The 14914-nt window shown below is 36.8% G+C and overlaps 1 long non-coding RNA gene across 1 annotated transcript in view; it reads left to right on the forward strand.

Annotated features, from left to right (window-relative positions):
• The window catches only part of LOC137249612 (uncharacterized), a 428410-nt gene extending 416432 nt beyond the window's left edge, over positions 1 to 11978 (forward strand). Inside the window, exon 3 of the long non-coding RNA XR_010952457.1 lies at positions 11445 to 11978. This is a non-coding gene — a long non-coding RNA (uncharacterized lncRNA). The remainder of the gene's footprint in view (positions 1 to 11444) is intronic.
• The last annotated feature ends 2936 nt before the right edge of the window (positions 11979 to 14914 follow it).

Raw genomic sequence — 14914 nt, forward strand, 5'->3', positions numbered from 1 at the left:
CGCGCTCCAATTCGGCAAAGATTTGGCAGGTTTTCGCGCCTTTCCCCAAAATATGATGCACTCGCGAATTGAAAGGGTTTTTCGTTACAAATATGCAAGCTCAGCACTTCCTTTTGTCTAAGAAGATGGCCCAGTAACTATCTGAATGGTCGGCAAGCTTTGGCTCACTTTAGGAACAAAACCTCAAAACCACAGCAGGGGTGTATCCTCCCCCCAACTTCTGTTTAATTTCTATGACACCAACCATCTTTTCAATTGTAATGTGGAACCTACGCTTCTAACAGCAGCATCCCTATGATCCAGCCCTGTTGAAGGTGTAAGTTTCATTGGACTTCCTTTAAAGGACTTTCATTACAATTTGTGAGTGGTCGCATCTATGGAATGTGGCGAAGCACTGTTAACACAATAAGAAGAATAAGGAATAAGGAGAAATCAAAAGGAGACAGGAGTTGCATATGTTCCATCAAGCAGAAAAGGCTAGAAGCGGGCAGCTGCAAAATTTCCAAGATCATATGCAAATCCTCCGTTATTAGACTTAAAAGTTGCTCATATCTCTAAAGTGAGAAGACTTCAGGCTTATGATGAGCATACTAACTGGACTCTGCTTTCGGGCGGCACTTGCTTATAAATTAGGCCTCGCAGTAACAGATGTGGAAAGTGCGGGGTGCAGGAAGAAACGGTTGAGCACGTGCTGTATTCATGCCACGCACTCGCGAGGTCAAAGCTCCAGTTACTAGGTTCGACAGAGTTGCCGAATCTCGAAGCATCAATTAAGCTAGGCCCTAGAAAAGTTGTACCTAGTATTCGCTAAGAGGACGAAGTTGTTTTATAACATAAGTCATAACATTATTTATTATTCCTTCGGAGCAATCAAACGTTAAATATTCACCATATTTAAACGTGTATTTAATATTACATTCATTTCCATTGTCACGTGTAGGCGCTTTTGAAAATGCTTCACATTTTCACTTTCTCACTGCAGTACGACGAGTACCTTTGTTGGGCATTTTCCAAGGACAAGTGGCACTCGAGGCTTCTGCTGCTGCAACATTGGCCGCACTAATGGCACAAAACAATGGTTAATGTTGCTGACTTTGCTTCTGCATTGCGCTATATTGCCGGCATTGCTGCTCGGTTTTTTGCTTACAAATCATTCAGTAGATTTTTCAAGAATTTAATGGATTTTGTCGATTGCAATGCACTTAAATGAAAATAGAACTGTATGGTAAAAAATCAAAAGTAAAATAAAGAAATAAACATTTAAGGCGTGTTAAAATGGAAAAAAAGATTATACCATGTTCAAACAGAAAAATTAATTAAGGCAATTTCGATTTAAGTTGAGTGGTGTTCATACAACTCAATTTAGCTTACACAATAGTAATTTGATAGCTGGTATGTGTGTTGGTATTAGGCAAATGGAATGGAATGAAAACATAAAACGTTGAAATTTTTGTGTGTTGTAAGAAAATACTTCAATGTTTTGGTTTCATTTTGAGTTTGCCATCTTCTTTTGACAATCCCTTCTTCAGTGAAATGAAGAAAATAAAATCAGCTGATAGATGAGCCAACCATATAGTTGAGCCATGCGTAACTGACGTTTAAATCTACTCAATAAACACACTTTACAAGGTTGCATTTGTAGTTTGAAACAATTTATTACAACATTTTTTTTAAATTGGCAATTTACTTTTACAATTTATTATATGAAAAATTGCGAAATAAATTGCCCAAATGTTATAAATTGCCAATTTGGTGTGTGTTTGTACCTAGTATTAGAAGTTACAACAATCAAATAGCGAGTGACAAGTGACAAATTAATGACGTACAGGTGAACGTCTAGAAAATAGATGTTTTGAAGTTAACTAGAACTCAACCATTTTAACAGAAACAAATAGTTTCAGATTTTTTGAAAAGAGCTTCGTCCCCTTCGTAACAGCCGATACCGGCAAGTTGTCTTTTTATTCTCGGTTTATTTTTGATAGTTAATTATTATCGTCGAGTTTTCGATTTGGTTTCAGCTTGCTAGCGATTTGTTATCGGCTGGTCATCGTCTTCCTATTGGTTTCTGATCGGTATCTGTTTCATTACAAACCGAAAGTGTTAACGCCAACAAATCGATAACACCACGATAAAAAATTTATTAAAAGTCAATAAATCTTTGATAGCAAATCGACACATTTCAGATAACAAAATGGATAAATTTTCGATAGCAAATTGATAGCACGCTGATAACAAATTTATAACATTCTGATAAAAAATCTATAAGTTTCCGGAAACAAATTGCTATCTTTTTGACCACACTTCGATAACTTTTCCGTAAGTAGTCGATACATTTTTGATTTTTGATAAAAATCCATTACTTTTCGACAACACTTCTATAAGAAAGTGGTAACAAATCGAAAACAAATCGATAACGTTTTGGTAACTTATTGATAACTTTTATTTAATAAATCGATAGCTCTTCGATAAGAACCGATAACTGGTCAATTAAAAGTTAATTTTATCAAATTTAATAACATTTGGTTCTACTTTATTTCATTTTATTTTATTTTGGTTTTTTTTATTTATTTTTATTTTTCGTTTTCTATTTTATTTAATTTTATTAATTTTTTTTAATTTTTTTTGTTTTATTTTAATTATTTTTTTATTGAACTTTATTTTTATTTTTTTTATGTTCTTCTATATTATTTTATTTTGTTTTATTCTATTTTATTTCATTTTATTTTATTTTATTTTAGTTTATTTTATTTCATTTCATTTCATTTTATTTTATTTTATTTTATGTAATTTTATTTCATAAATTTTTTTTATTTTGTTTTATTTTATTTTATTAAGATTTATTTGCAATTGTTTTTGTTTTTATCGGCCTATTGATAAATGATTCAAGGTTCGATTCGAGCTCAAAGCCAGAACAATAATTTTTTTCTAATGATAATTATTGTTATTTTTTAAAATTTCTATAATTGAAAAATTGTATTTTGTGTTTGGAGTAGTAAGTAGAAAATTTTTCAGACAACCTGCAGATAGATCCATTTCGAAGTGTGCCAAGCCTTCATCGTCAGTACGCTTTAGGCACGCTGCGCTAACCATTTAGCTATACAGCAGTGGCTTGTTTGACTGATAAATTCCTTCTTACCAACTATATTTAATCAGCGTCGCGCCATCTGTTGCAAATCACTGATAATGCTGGATTTGTTTATTGTCAATTACTTTGTTTGACATTCCCAAGTGCTCTTGGTTTATTAACAAAATTGTACTTACTATTCCAAAAACAAAATAAAATTTTTCAATTATAGAAAAATTAAAAAATAACAATAATTATCATTAGAAAAAACTTATTGTTCTAGCTTTGAGCTCGAATCGAACCTTGTATGATTTATTTATTTTATTTTATTTTATTTTATTTTTAATATTCAGTTGTGTATGATGGTCTTGCATTTATCCATTTAGCTTGGCGCGTCAAGGATGCTGGAAGCATTGCGGCAATTTATTGCATGTTAATCGGCTTGGTTTCACATTTTTGAAACGGACGCAGCAAGGTTGCGTGGTATGCTAGAGCCCAAGCAAAATTAATCAAACTCCCCTAGTGCTGAAATATGACATAGACCCATGTGGCTTTACATGTAAACTCTCCGACGGCGCTTTTGTGCGAATTTTGGGGAGAAACTCATCAACAGACTAGAGCTGCAAACGTATCGATATTCGGCTTACTCGATATTTAAGAGGGAGGGTATCGATATATCGCGATATAAATCGAATTTTTTTTATAGTGAAAAGCGCTTACTCAATTTAAAACAATATCAGGTATATATCAGACATTTATGTAAATACAATATGTACATGTATATGGGGTATTCCATCCCATTTCGACCAATTTTGAACCCGACCCCTTTAGAATTGGCTGAAAGTTTTTCTTCTTTTTCTAGCTTACCAAAGACGTTTTTCAGAATTTTTTCATCCAACTCAAAAAAAGTTATGAATTTTTAAAAAATAACGTTTTTGTTTTCAAAATGCTATATCTTTTTCAAAAATTGACCGTTTGGGATCTTTTTTTTTTTAATTTGTTTTTAAATGTACTTTTCGGAAAAAATACAAAAAAATGTTTTGTTTTCAAAATGCTACAACTTTTTCAAAAATTGACCGTTTGGGAAACCTTTTTTTTTTAAATTTGTTTTTAAATGTACTTTTCGGAAAAAATACAAAAAAATTTTAAAATTTTTTTTTTCAATTAAATAAAAAAAAATATCGGCCCACTCCGGGATTAGTGGGGATGATTGCAGAATTGATTGAAGTTTTTTATGAGAAAAAAAAATAAATGGCGAAATTCGAAAAATCTCGAAAAACTGAAAAATTACAAAAAAAAACTTTAAAATGTTTTTTGTATTTTTTCCGAAAAGTACATTTAAAAACAAATTTAAAAAAAAAAGATCCCAAACGGTCAATTTTTGAAAAAGTTATAGCATTTTGAAAAAAACACCGTTTTTTTTTAAATTCATAACTTATTTTGAGTTGGATGAAAACATTTGAAAAAATTCTGAAAAACGTCTTTCGTAAGCTAGAAAAAGAAGAAAAACTTTCAGCCAATTCTAAGGGGTCTGGTTGAAAATTGGTCGAAATGGGATGGAATACCCCATATATATGTAATATTGTCTTCATAACTTCGAAACGATCATAAAACACATTATGCAAAGTTGTCCGCGATGGTAGCTTATACAGCGAAACGAGGGTATATACAAAGTTACAGCACCCTTTGTCATCCACTATGGGAAAAGGTCGAACGTCTGCGGTGACTAAACCCTAGTTGGGCTGTCAAAAGCCTTTTTACGTGATGATGGATCTTCATAAGTTTTTTTCATATAAAAATCAATTTTATTTGGCGAGCTATGTGAATCTAAATTTGCAGTTGTATGCGATTGCAAAAGTATTACTGATTTATTCAAAATGGATCCAAATGCTTGACTTTTACTTCGTAGGTTTTTGGCAACACAATTTTCCTCTTCCAGCTCAAATGATGTCTTCTGTTGCGTGTAAATCTACATATACGAATACGTGTATATACGTGTATATAATATGAAAAAAATAACGTACCTTTCACATTGAACTTTTGTAAGAATTTTTCAATATTCAGAGCCACCAACTTGTTAGGTATTCATCTAAAATAAACACAAATCTGACATAATGTATGTAATTTTATTTATTCATGTTTTATTTGTCTTACCAAAGGTTTAGGCGCTCGTAATTCTGCGGCTAGAAAAAATAATAAGAAATGGGAATACAGTACTCGATATTAAAAAAAAAAAAAACATCGATAATCGCACCATGCACCTAGTACTCGATGTATCGATATTTATATCGATACTTCTGCAGCTCTACAACAGACGTCATGACAATAAGTGAGGCCGCAAGCTGTTTCCCACCAATATAAAACAAAATTTCAACTGCTTTTTTCTATTCTTTACATTGCCACTATAGCATAAGTGGTACAGCCCATTTGGTTTCGGGGTAGTTTAGCTTGAACTGCACGGTTAAGCTACAGCTACATATGATAAATTTATATGCAAAACAAACTAGTTAACTCTTACTTATTTACTAAACTGGCGCTTAACTATTTAAGGAGTTATGGCCATCCAACAAGGTACCACGCCAGTCGCTTATTCGTTGGGCTAACTGACACCAGTTGGAAACGCCAAGGAAATTTTAAATGCTTTTCCACCTGGTCCTTCCAGCAGAGTGGGGGCCTCTCTGCTTCCATAGTCGGTTTCCGATAAAAATACTTTTTTGGCCGGAGGACGATATTTCATTTGCATAACACGACCGCTGTGTTTTAAGTCGCTGGACTATGTTGGTGTCTGCATAAAGCTCGTACAGCTCCTCATTAAATCTTGTTCGGTACTCGCCGTCGAAGAAGCCCATAAATTTTTCTAAGAAGTTTTCTCACGAATACTCCCAGAGTCTCCTTATGGTACATGCTTCTACACCAGATAGCAGGACGGGCATGATAACTGACTTGTAGAGCATTATCTTCTTTTGACAATAGAGGACTTTATTTTTCAATTCCCTCAGTCCAAAGTTGCATTTGTTGGCAAAAGTAATTCTTCGCTGGATTTGCAGGCTAACATTGTTGTTTAATTTAGTGCTGGTTCCCAAATACTATTTTGAAATTATGGCTGTCAACAATGACGTGGTTGACAAGACGTAAATGTGCCGAAGATTTGCTTGATGACAGCAGTTACGTCGTTTTGGCCTCATTCACCCTCAAACCCATCCTTTCCTCTTCGTTTTCCAGTTTGAAGTAACCATAACTTACTGCGCGGGGGAGAACATCATTCCATCACCACCGTTTAGGGTTTGGGTTCTTGATCTTTCCTTAGCATTTCATCGCTCACTCTATTTAGGAACAAAGAGCAGTGTTGCTTCGATAATCGAAACACTCTCCTGCCATCGGCTACCAGGTCGCTGTTTTCGTTTTACAGGAGTTTGCACCACTTTTTATACCTTCTGTCCGTCACCGAATTTTTTTGTAAAATGTATGGACGTTATTCCTGGTCGCTAGCAGTTCAAGCTTCTCGCCCTCACGCCTTTCTGCTTTTGCTTTTTTCCTCCTGTGAAGGCATATCGCTTCCCTTTTCAATTCATGTTAACGTTCACACACTCTTTCTATTTCGTTCGATTTTATCGTAGAACTGTAGGTAGCGTTCTTTCCTTCGGTTGCACTGCGGCATTCTTCATCGTACCAGTTGTTTTTCCATGCTCGTCGGGAACCCTGGCATTAATGTCGCCAAGCACGACTTTTATAAAATGGCAGGGGCGCTCGTAGTATGCGTCCATCACTTTGATCCGAGACAGACGGCCGCTTGCAGCCGTACCATATGGTGAACAGTCGCTTAAGCCGATTATGACGTAGAGGCCTAGCTAGGTTTTCGATTAAACCAGACACCCTTTATTTTTATATTACATTAACAAATTCTATGTAAATCGAACTCTTGTTAAATCAAAACAAATTTCCGGTTTAAAAAAGAATGCCTGTAATTGTTTGTTTAAAATAAATAATGTTAATTGCACCTCTATCATTTACATCAAATTTAGTCTACTGATAGTGATCTTCAAGCGCTAATGCGTGAACGCGTTGCTATAAACAAAAAATTACGAGTATGTGGCGCTTCGAAAACACTATTTTTAATTATCTAATATTTCTAATAGTCTTTTGCTGGCATTTATCCAACGCTGTTATCACTTATCCACAATGTGATAGTATGAGTGTAAACACCGGGTGTAACTGTAAACGTAATGCATTCATGGACATGGAAATCACGTGTCCTTTCAATGCAAATAACAGCTCTATCAAGATTGTCATATACAGAGCTGAACACGTGCATGTGACTTGTCACGGCATGATGTCGGATACCATGGATAGCGACGCGCTGAATGCAACACTGCCCACATTACCTATTGGACCCAATGTAATGTTGTTTGCCATATATAGCTGCTAAGATTTCGATGTAATTTTACAACGTCTAGGTATACGCGATACGAAAATTTTAGAATTGAACGCAGGCGTTACAGCAACACATGTTAATATAACACAGCAGCAGCTGCCAAAAGAATTTGTTATAAGCAATTTGAAACTTACAAATTACACACACTTCGCTTACGATTTATTCCATGATTATGCGCAATTGAAATATCTAGACATTGAAGCAACAGAGCTTGTACTGCCGCGCGGGCTCTTCCAACCGCTTCACAACTTAATAGGTTTGACGCTTAAGGGGCGCATCACTACGTTGCTGCCAGTTGACATATTTAGCGGACAGCAACGCCTCATTAATATGGTGCTTGCTGATGGCGCGCTACAGAGTTTAAAAACACCAATTTTTCAGTATTTACCACAATTACAGTCCATACATTTGTGGCGCAATGCACTCACGAGCTTGCCGCCAAATGCATTGGCGCTGCTTACTGAACTGCTGCGTATAAATTTGAGTGAAAATAGCTTGCGCGCGCTGCCTGCTACTATGTTTGATCAACAGAGTAAAATAGTTGGCCTTGATTTAAGTAATAATGATCTGGAGGTGCTGTCACCTAAGCTATTTGCGCGCACTTATAGTTTGCAGGATTTGTGTTTGTCCAACAACCGTCTAAAAAGTTTACCCGCCGATTTATTTGTGCAGCTCAATTATCTTAAGAAGCTATATTTAAATAATAATCAACTATATAGTCTGCATCCGCATACGTTTGCAAACAATACCGAGCTACTTTATCTACACTTGCAAGACAATCAAATTAAGATAGCTGAAGCTGACGTATGTGCCACTTTTGGCGCGCTTAAACATTTGGGTGAATTACAGTTGCGCAACAACTCTATAACGCATCTCTGCGATAAAGCTTCGCACACTAAAATGGGACGCATTGATTTGTCTTATAATCGCATAGAAACCTTGTCAGCGCCTCACCTTACTGCACTCGCGTGTAGTTTTGCCCAAGTGGATTTGTCGTACAATGCGCTGAAGAGCGTTTTATTGCCGCCGCACGTCAAGGCCGACGATCCCACCTCTGAAATTAAAGCGCTCGATTGTGTAAGTAATATAATGCTCAGCTACAATGCGCTACATTGCGATTGTCAACTACTAAGTTTTGTTTTGGGTACATATCGGCGTTTTCTCACGTCAAGTACGCAGCTTAGTACAACGCATTTGACTTGCGGCTCACCAACAGCGCTACACAATCGTCTAGTTGATACACTAAAACCCACAGAACTGGTATGTCCTGTTAATGCAAATTACTGTCCGATGCGTTGCCACTGTTGGTGGCGCACATATGACGACACCCTTCTTGTTAACTGCACGCAATCGCAATTCGTTGCGTTGCCCGCGTTACCATCACTCAGTGAACTAACGCTTAAGGCCATCGAATTGGATGTAACAAATAATACCATTAAAATGCTTCCTGCAAACACCACCACCGGCTACGCACTTGTAACGCGTATTTGTGCAGCCAGTAATCAGCTGTGCGTTATTGAAGCCTCTCATTTACCCGCGCGGCTCACCTATCCCGATTTACGCTATAATCTCTTAACTCAACTTAGCGCCAGTTTTTACACGCTACTCAATGCCACGCAAACGCTGAGTAATTTATTTTTATCGCATAATCCTTGGACGTGTAATTGCTCGACAGAACAACTGTTAATCGCCGCAAAAGTGCATTACAGCCGTATACGCGATTTGGATGAGCTCAGTTGTGCCGCAGCGCAGTATCCAAAAATACTTGAATTGGCCTTCAATGATATTTGTCCTGAAGATTTGACTACACTATTCGCTTTAATCAGTCTACTAACACTTGGCTTTCTAGTAGCAATTGTGAGTGCGTTTTACTTCAAATACTCATTAGAAATCAATGTGTGGCTGTATGCGCACAACGCTTGCCTTTGGTGTATCACAGAGTATGAACTGGATAAAGATAAAATATTTGACGCCTTCATCTCATACTCACATAAAGATGAACGTTTTGTTATAGATGAACTAATACCGGGTCTCGAACATGGCGATATACAATTTCGTATTTGTACGCATGATCGTAATTGGTTAGCTGGCGCTTTTATACCTGAACAAATAATTGAATCGGTACAACAATCGCGTCGCACCATAATCGTACTATCACAAAATTTTATCGAGTCTGCATGGGCGCGCATGGAATTTCGCACAGCGCATCAAAGCGCCTTGAATGAGGGACGTACGCGCATTATTCTTATTATGTATAGTGAGTTGACGAATATGGATGCACTTGATAAGGAATTGCAGGCGTACTTAACAATGAATACCTATTTGAAATGGAGTGATCCGCGCTTCTGGAATAAGTTGCGTTATGCAATGCCACATAAACGGCGAACTGTGCAAGGAGACGTTGAGGAGCAGCGCTATATTTACAGCACTATGGAATTGAAAGATTGGATTAGGCGTGCGCGCGATACCAGGCATGTTTGAGGAAGGTGTAATGAATTGTAGTATATTGTATAATTTTCCTTGATATACTTCATTTTTGTCATAGTGTTCAATTTGGATTTATTTATTTAAATCATTGTAATAAATACATTATTTAAATAATTTAAATGATTTACAACGCTTATTTCAAAGGCTTCGCACCAATATATCTTTAATTTTTCTAGCATACCATATATGAAATAATTCATAATTCGTTGATTGTGACGATGTGATGTTGTGACTTTGTGGTGTTATCATTGCTTGATATGCTATTTTGTTTGATCAGATTTCCTAGTTGATGATTGTGATGTTGTGACTTTTTTTTGTTATAAAATAATATATAATGTGATTTGATCTTGTGGCTAGCACTATCAATTCTTTTGATTTGTAAACATCTATGCTCCTTAATGTAAGCGTAAGATGTAAAATGTAAACGTAAGCATAACCTTAGTCTTTGGAAGTGATATACTATACGGGAGTTATATGTAAAATGTAAGTGCAGATGTTTTTGTTGTTGTAGCGATAAAGGCACTCCTCGAAGGTTTTGGAGAATGCTATCGATTTTCATGGTTACTTGCCGGATATAGATCCCTTATGTTCCGGTAACAAGTGCCATTAACATATAAGCCATCCCATCTCGAAAATGATTAAATATGTTCACTTTGAACCTTCCAGGCCATCTCTCGGTCCCTAGCTCCATGAGGAACTTGCCGAAGCCTCGGCTGCTCAGGCAGCAGGATTCGCCACAGCTAGTTTAGGTTGACAAATTGCACTGGCATCCCCTTGAAAGGATTACGCTACACAACCCCTTGAATTATTTTGGTAACTTATTCGCCTCTTGCTACAGGCATTCCTGCCGCTCGTATGTTTTAACCCCCCCCCCCCCCCCTCCACCTACAACCCGTTTAAAGCGGTGAGATTGAAGAAAATTGTTCATATAACTTTTCATACTTTCGTACCATTCCCACAACAATTTTTAATACAACTCTGCATATTTCTTGCGCACAACTGCAGCAACCCAATGATAATTCCATCAACCACACAACAAATTATGAGCTCTTGGGAGCTCAGCTTGTCTGACTAAAAGATATTTGCTGCAATACAACCACACAACAAATTGAAATGCGAAAACAAATTTAACGAACATAAACCCACAATTACCTGTTTATTGTAAGTATGCGTGCATGTACGTTGAATATATATATGTTCATATGTATATATATATATACCTACATACATATTATAAAATAATGCACCAGTGTGCTAGAGATGAGCGCGCCACTTATCAATGCAAGTCGATCCCGCACATTCAATCCCTTAAAAAACCTTGCCTACTTTATAAATTAACCAAAATACTTGTATTTCTGGAATCAAGAGAAATTGTTTTCTCATCAATTTAAATTTGTCCCCTTTTTTCTTTTTTATATATTAAAAAATTTATTAAATTTTGTATCTTGTTTTTATTTGCAGAACAAATAGACGTGGTTATAAAAAATATGCATAGAAAGAAACGTGAATGATAGCAAGTGCTTGGTCTGTATGGCGATGCTGAATATGGTGGTGTTGATCCCAAATGTCTTTCCTCTGATGATAGCAGTACAGGACGCGGTTCCTTCCATTCTTATGTCATCTGGAAAGAAAAAGCATTTCCAAATAAGTAGTCAGGAGGAAAAAGAGTACAGTGGCTGGTTAGAATCTGTGCCAGACGATCCATTTAAAGCCTTTTGTAAGGCCTGTAATGCATCGTTTCAACTCTGACTCAAACACTTTTGATAGCTGGGACACCCTTTTTTATATAAAAAATACTGTTCTCACCTATCTTAATAATTAATATAGTATACGTATGCATCTATTATATTACTTTAAGTATTACACTTAGCTGATGATATTGCTTTTGTAGCCTAAGCAGGGGCCGAATCGTAACATACGATCCGTGATCGAATGCGGTTTTTTCAAACACAATGGCGCATAGTCATAGTCGAAATAAAATAGGTTTTAAATTTAGTTGCAGCTTTTTGACATCATTTTCTATGAACTATCTGTCAAAAAAGCTGCAACTAAATTTAAAACCTTTTTATTTTGACTATGACTATGCGCCATTACCTCTGAAATGACGTATTGGATTAATTAAATATGTAAACTAGGGATAACGCGTACTCACTGGATCGATAATATATTATTTTTTTTTTCAATAGTTGAATAGCCTAATCTGTATCGCTTGAGCGAAAATAGTTTTCGATCCGTGATCGTATGTTACGATTCCATAGTAGCTCTAGATCAAATCGCTGCCCATAATCAACTCAGAAAAAAAATTTACAAGATTAGCCTGGTTGCATTGAGCGACTTGGGGGCAGTGCTGTGCCTACCTCGACGTCCAAGAAATATAAACACTTTAAACCCTGTGGGAATTTCAGCGGATTTTTTTTAATTTAAAATATGGGCAATTAGGGAATTTTTTTAATTTTTGTGGGTAATTTCACACAGTTCATCGGGTATTACTGCTAAAAGCAAACAATTTAAACTCGCACAGTTTCGACAACCTTTCCTAAATTATGCCAGTGCTGGAGTTTTCCAGTGTAATATCAGTTTAGGTACCTTAAGTTTAGACAAACTTGCGCCCAGCCTAAGTATTTTGTTCAAATGCGGACATGGAATTGCTACAGAAATATAAAATAAATAAACACGAAAAAACAGTAAATATAGAACAAAAAATTTAAAGGTTACAAGGAGAATACTTTATTTTCATAAAATTTATCTTTCTAACTTGTAGCAGCCCGTGACTGGCAGACCTTCTTCGTTATGAAAAATCTAAAACTTCCTCAGCGCATGATTTCAACTCAAGTGGGAATGGTGGTACACCATGAACAGACTCGACCAAGGCGACATTTTTTTGCTACACCGTTTTCTGCACATAAGCCCTACGCTTCATGCGCGGTTCGAGGGGGGGTATTTTGTATTGACTGTAATGAAGTATATAACACTAACCTACATACTAGTTTCTTATCACAAAACGGCTTTTTACTAATTTTTAATTTTTCTTGCTTTTTTACGTTCTAGGGAGGGGGGGGGGGGGGGGCGAATTTTTTTTTTTAATATATATAGTGATAACGTAAAAAAGCAAGAAAAATTAAAAATTAGTAAAAATCCGTTTTGTGATAAGAAACTAATATGTAGATTAGTATTATATATTTCATTACAGTCAATGCAAAATTGAGCCCCCACCCCCCTGGAACCGCACATGTATATATTATACTTTCATACAGAACATAATTTATGTATTTATTTTAACCGAGAACATCAAGATACAATCGCAAATTCCTAAGCCACCGAAGAATCTTGACTGGCAATCCTATGTATCGTAAAGAAAGGGCGTTTGTCAAACTCGGTTCTTCAACTTTTAAAGATTTGTTGATTAGTTAACTACCGAGTCGCCTGCTGATTTCGGTATTCTCTCCCATCTCTAAGGTGGATTGTTCATACATTTTGGTCGCGTTGCATTTTGCTTAGTACATTGTACATTTTTCTTTGTCTGCCAAATGAGCAATTCATTCAGCTGTTGGTTGACTGCCGGCTGAATTTAGGTCAATCACTTACTATGCATTTATGAACGCCTACTAAGCCGTCTAGCGCAAGTTCCTAGAATGGTTGCTTTGTACGTCGCTCGTTCATGATGCCTGTTGCACTGCACTTGATTGGCACACTCGTTCGGGTTCGTTTAGCTAAACAGCAATTTTCAAAAAAGAATGCAGTTTGTTGTCGATGTGGGCATATTAATTGATTGTTTTTCAGCTTAATCTATTTGACCATCTATCTATTCCGACTTTTTAAGACTTTGCAGACATTTTCTAGATTTCTAACAAAACTCGCTTTCGACCTGATCCTTCCAACGGATTCCGAACGTCCCCCTTCAGCTTCCCTCTCTCTATTCATTTGCTTCCGTCCATAGGCGGGTGCCGACAATAATACCTTCTTAATCAAAGCATCTCCTTACGTCTGCGCTGGACTATTTTGAGAAGTAATAGCGTATGGCAAATTTACGTTTATTCTTAAAACTACAGTAACCTAGCAAGTCGCTTTTGAACTACGTCGGCGCCGAGAACGGAATTAGTAAGTAATCTTTCGGCCAAGTAGCAGGAATTACGAAAACCCGATTTAAATTCCCTTGGTGTTACCAATTGGCGCCAGCTAGCACAGCAAACAAGCGACGAGCGCTCCGTGTTGGACAGCCATAACCGTTAAATCGATTAGCGCCAATTAAGTTAGTATAGCTATTCTGACATGGTCATAGTAGTGTGCCCTGGGTGTTGCATCGCTCTCACCATTTAAGATAACATAGATGTGTTCCCTCCTCTCTACATCAGTTATTAGGTCGCCTTTTGGCTTTTACTGTAGTCCACGGCGGGCTTAAAGCCTTCCGTCTATCGCCGAATGTATTGGTAAAGTTTTCGGCCGTTATTCCTGGCGGCTGGCATATAAAGCTGCTAGCATTCACGCCTCTCTGTCCCCGCTTTTTCAGTTGTTGTCGCCCATAGGCTACAGCCATGTCGGTAGTGGTGCTCTAAGGATATGTTCCCACTGCTCCTGCATTCCATAACTACCTCTTTATCAGTATAAATTACCAAGACCTAGACGTCATCACAAATTACCGAAACTAACAAGATTTTTCTCAAAGCTTTTCCTGAGATAGTAGGCAGGTTTCCACCACTATAACTGAAAGGGCTCTGATAACTAGTTTACCACTTCCTAGATACCCGGTTATACTCTGCCAAAATGGTCCGGGACTTACCCTACCAACGGCTGACATTTCACTCAAAATTTTCAATCACAGAGTTAAATGCAACTGTACTGCTCCTTGCTCTGCTGCTTCGGGTAAGCATCGAAGCAAAATATTGGGTATCATAAGGCAATCACAACTATACCTTAGCGTTATCACAACAACA

This window comes from Eurosta solidaginis, chromosome 4, assembly GCF_040869045.1.
Source record: "Eurosta solidaginis isolate ZX-2024a chromosome 4, ASM4086904v1, whole genome shotgun sequence".
NCBI classification, from domain to species: Eukaryota; Metazoa; Arthropoda; class Insecta; order Diptera; family Tephritidae; genus Eurosta; species Eurosta solidaginis.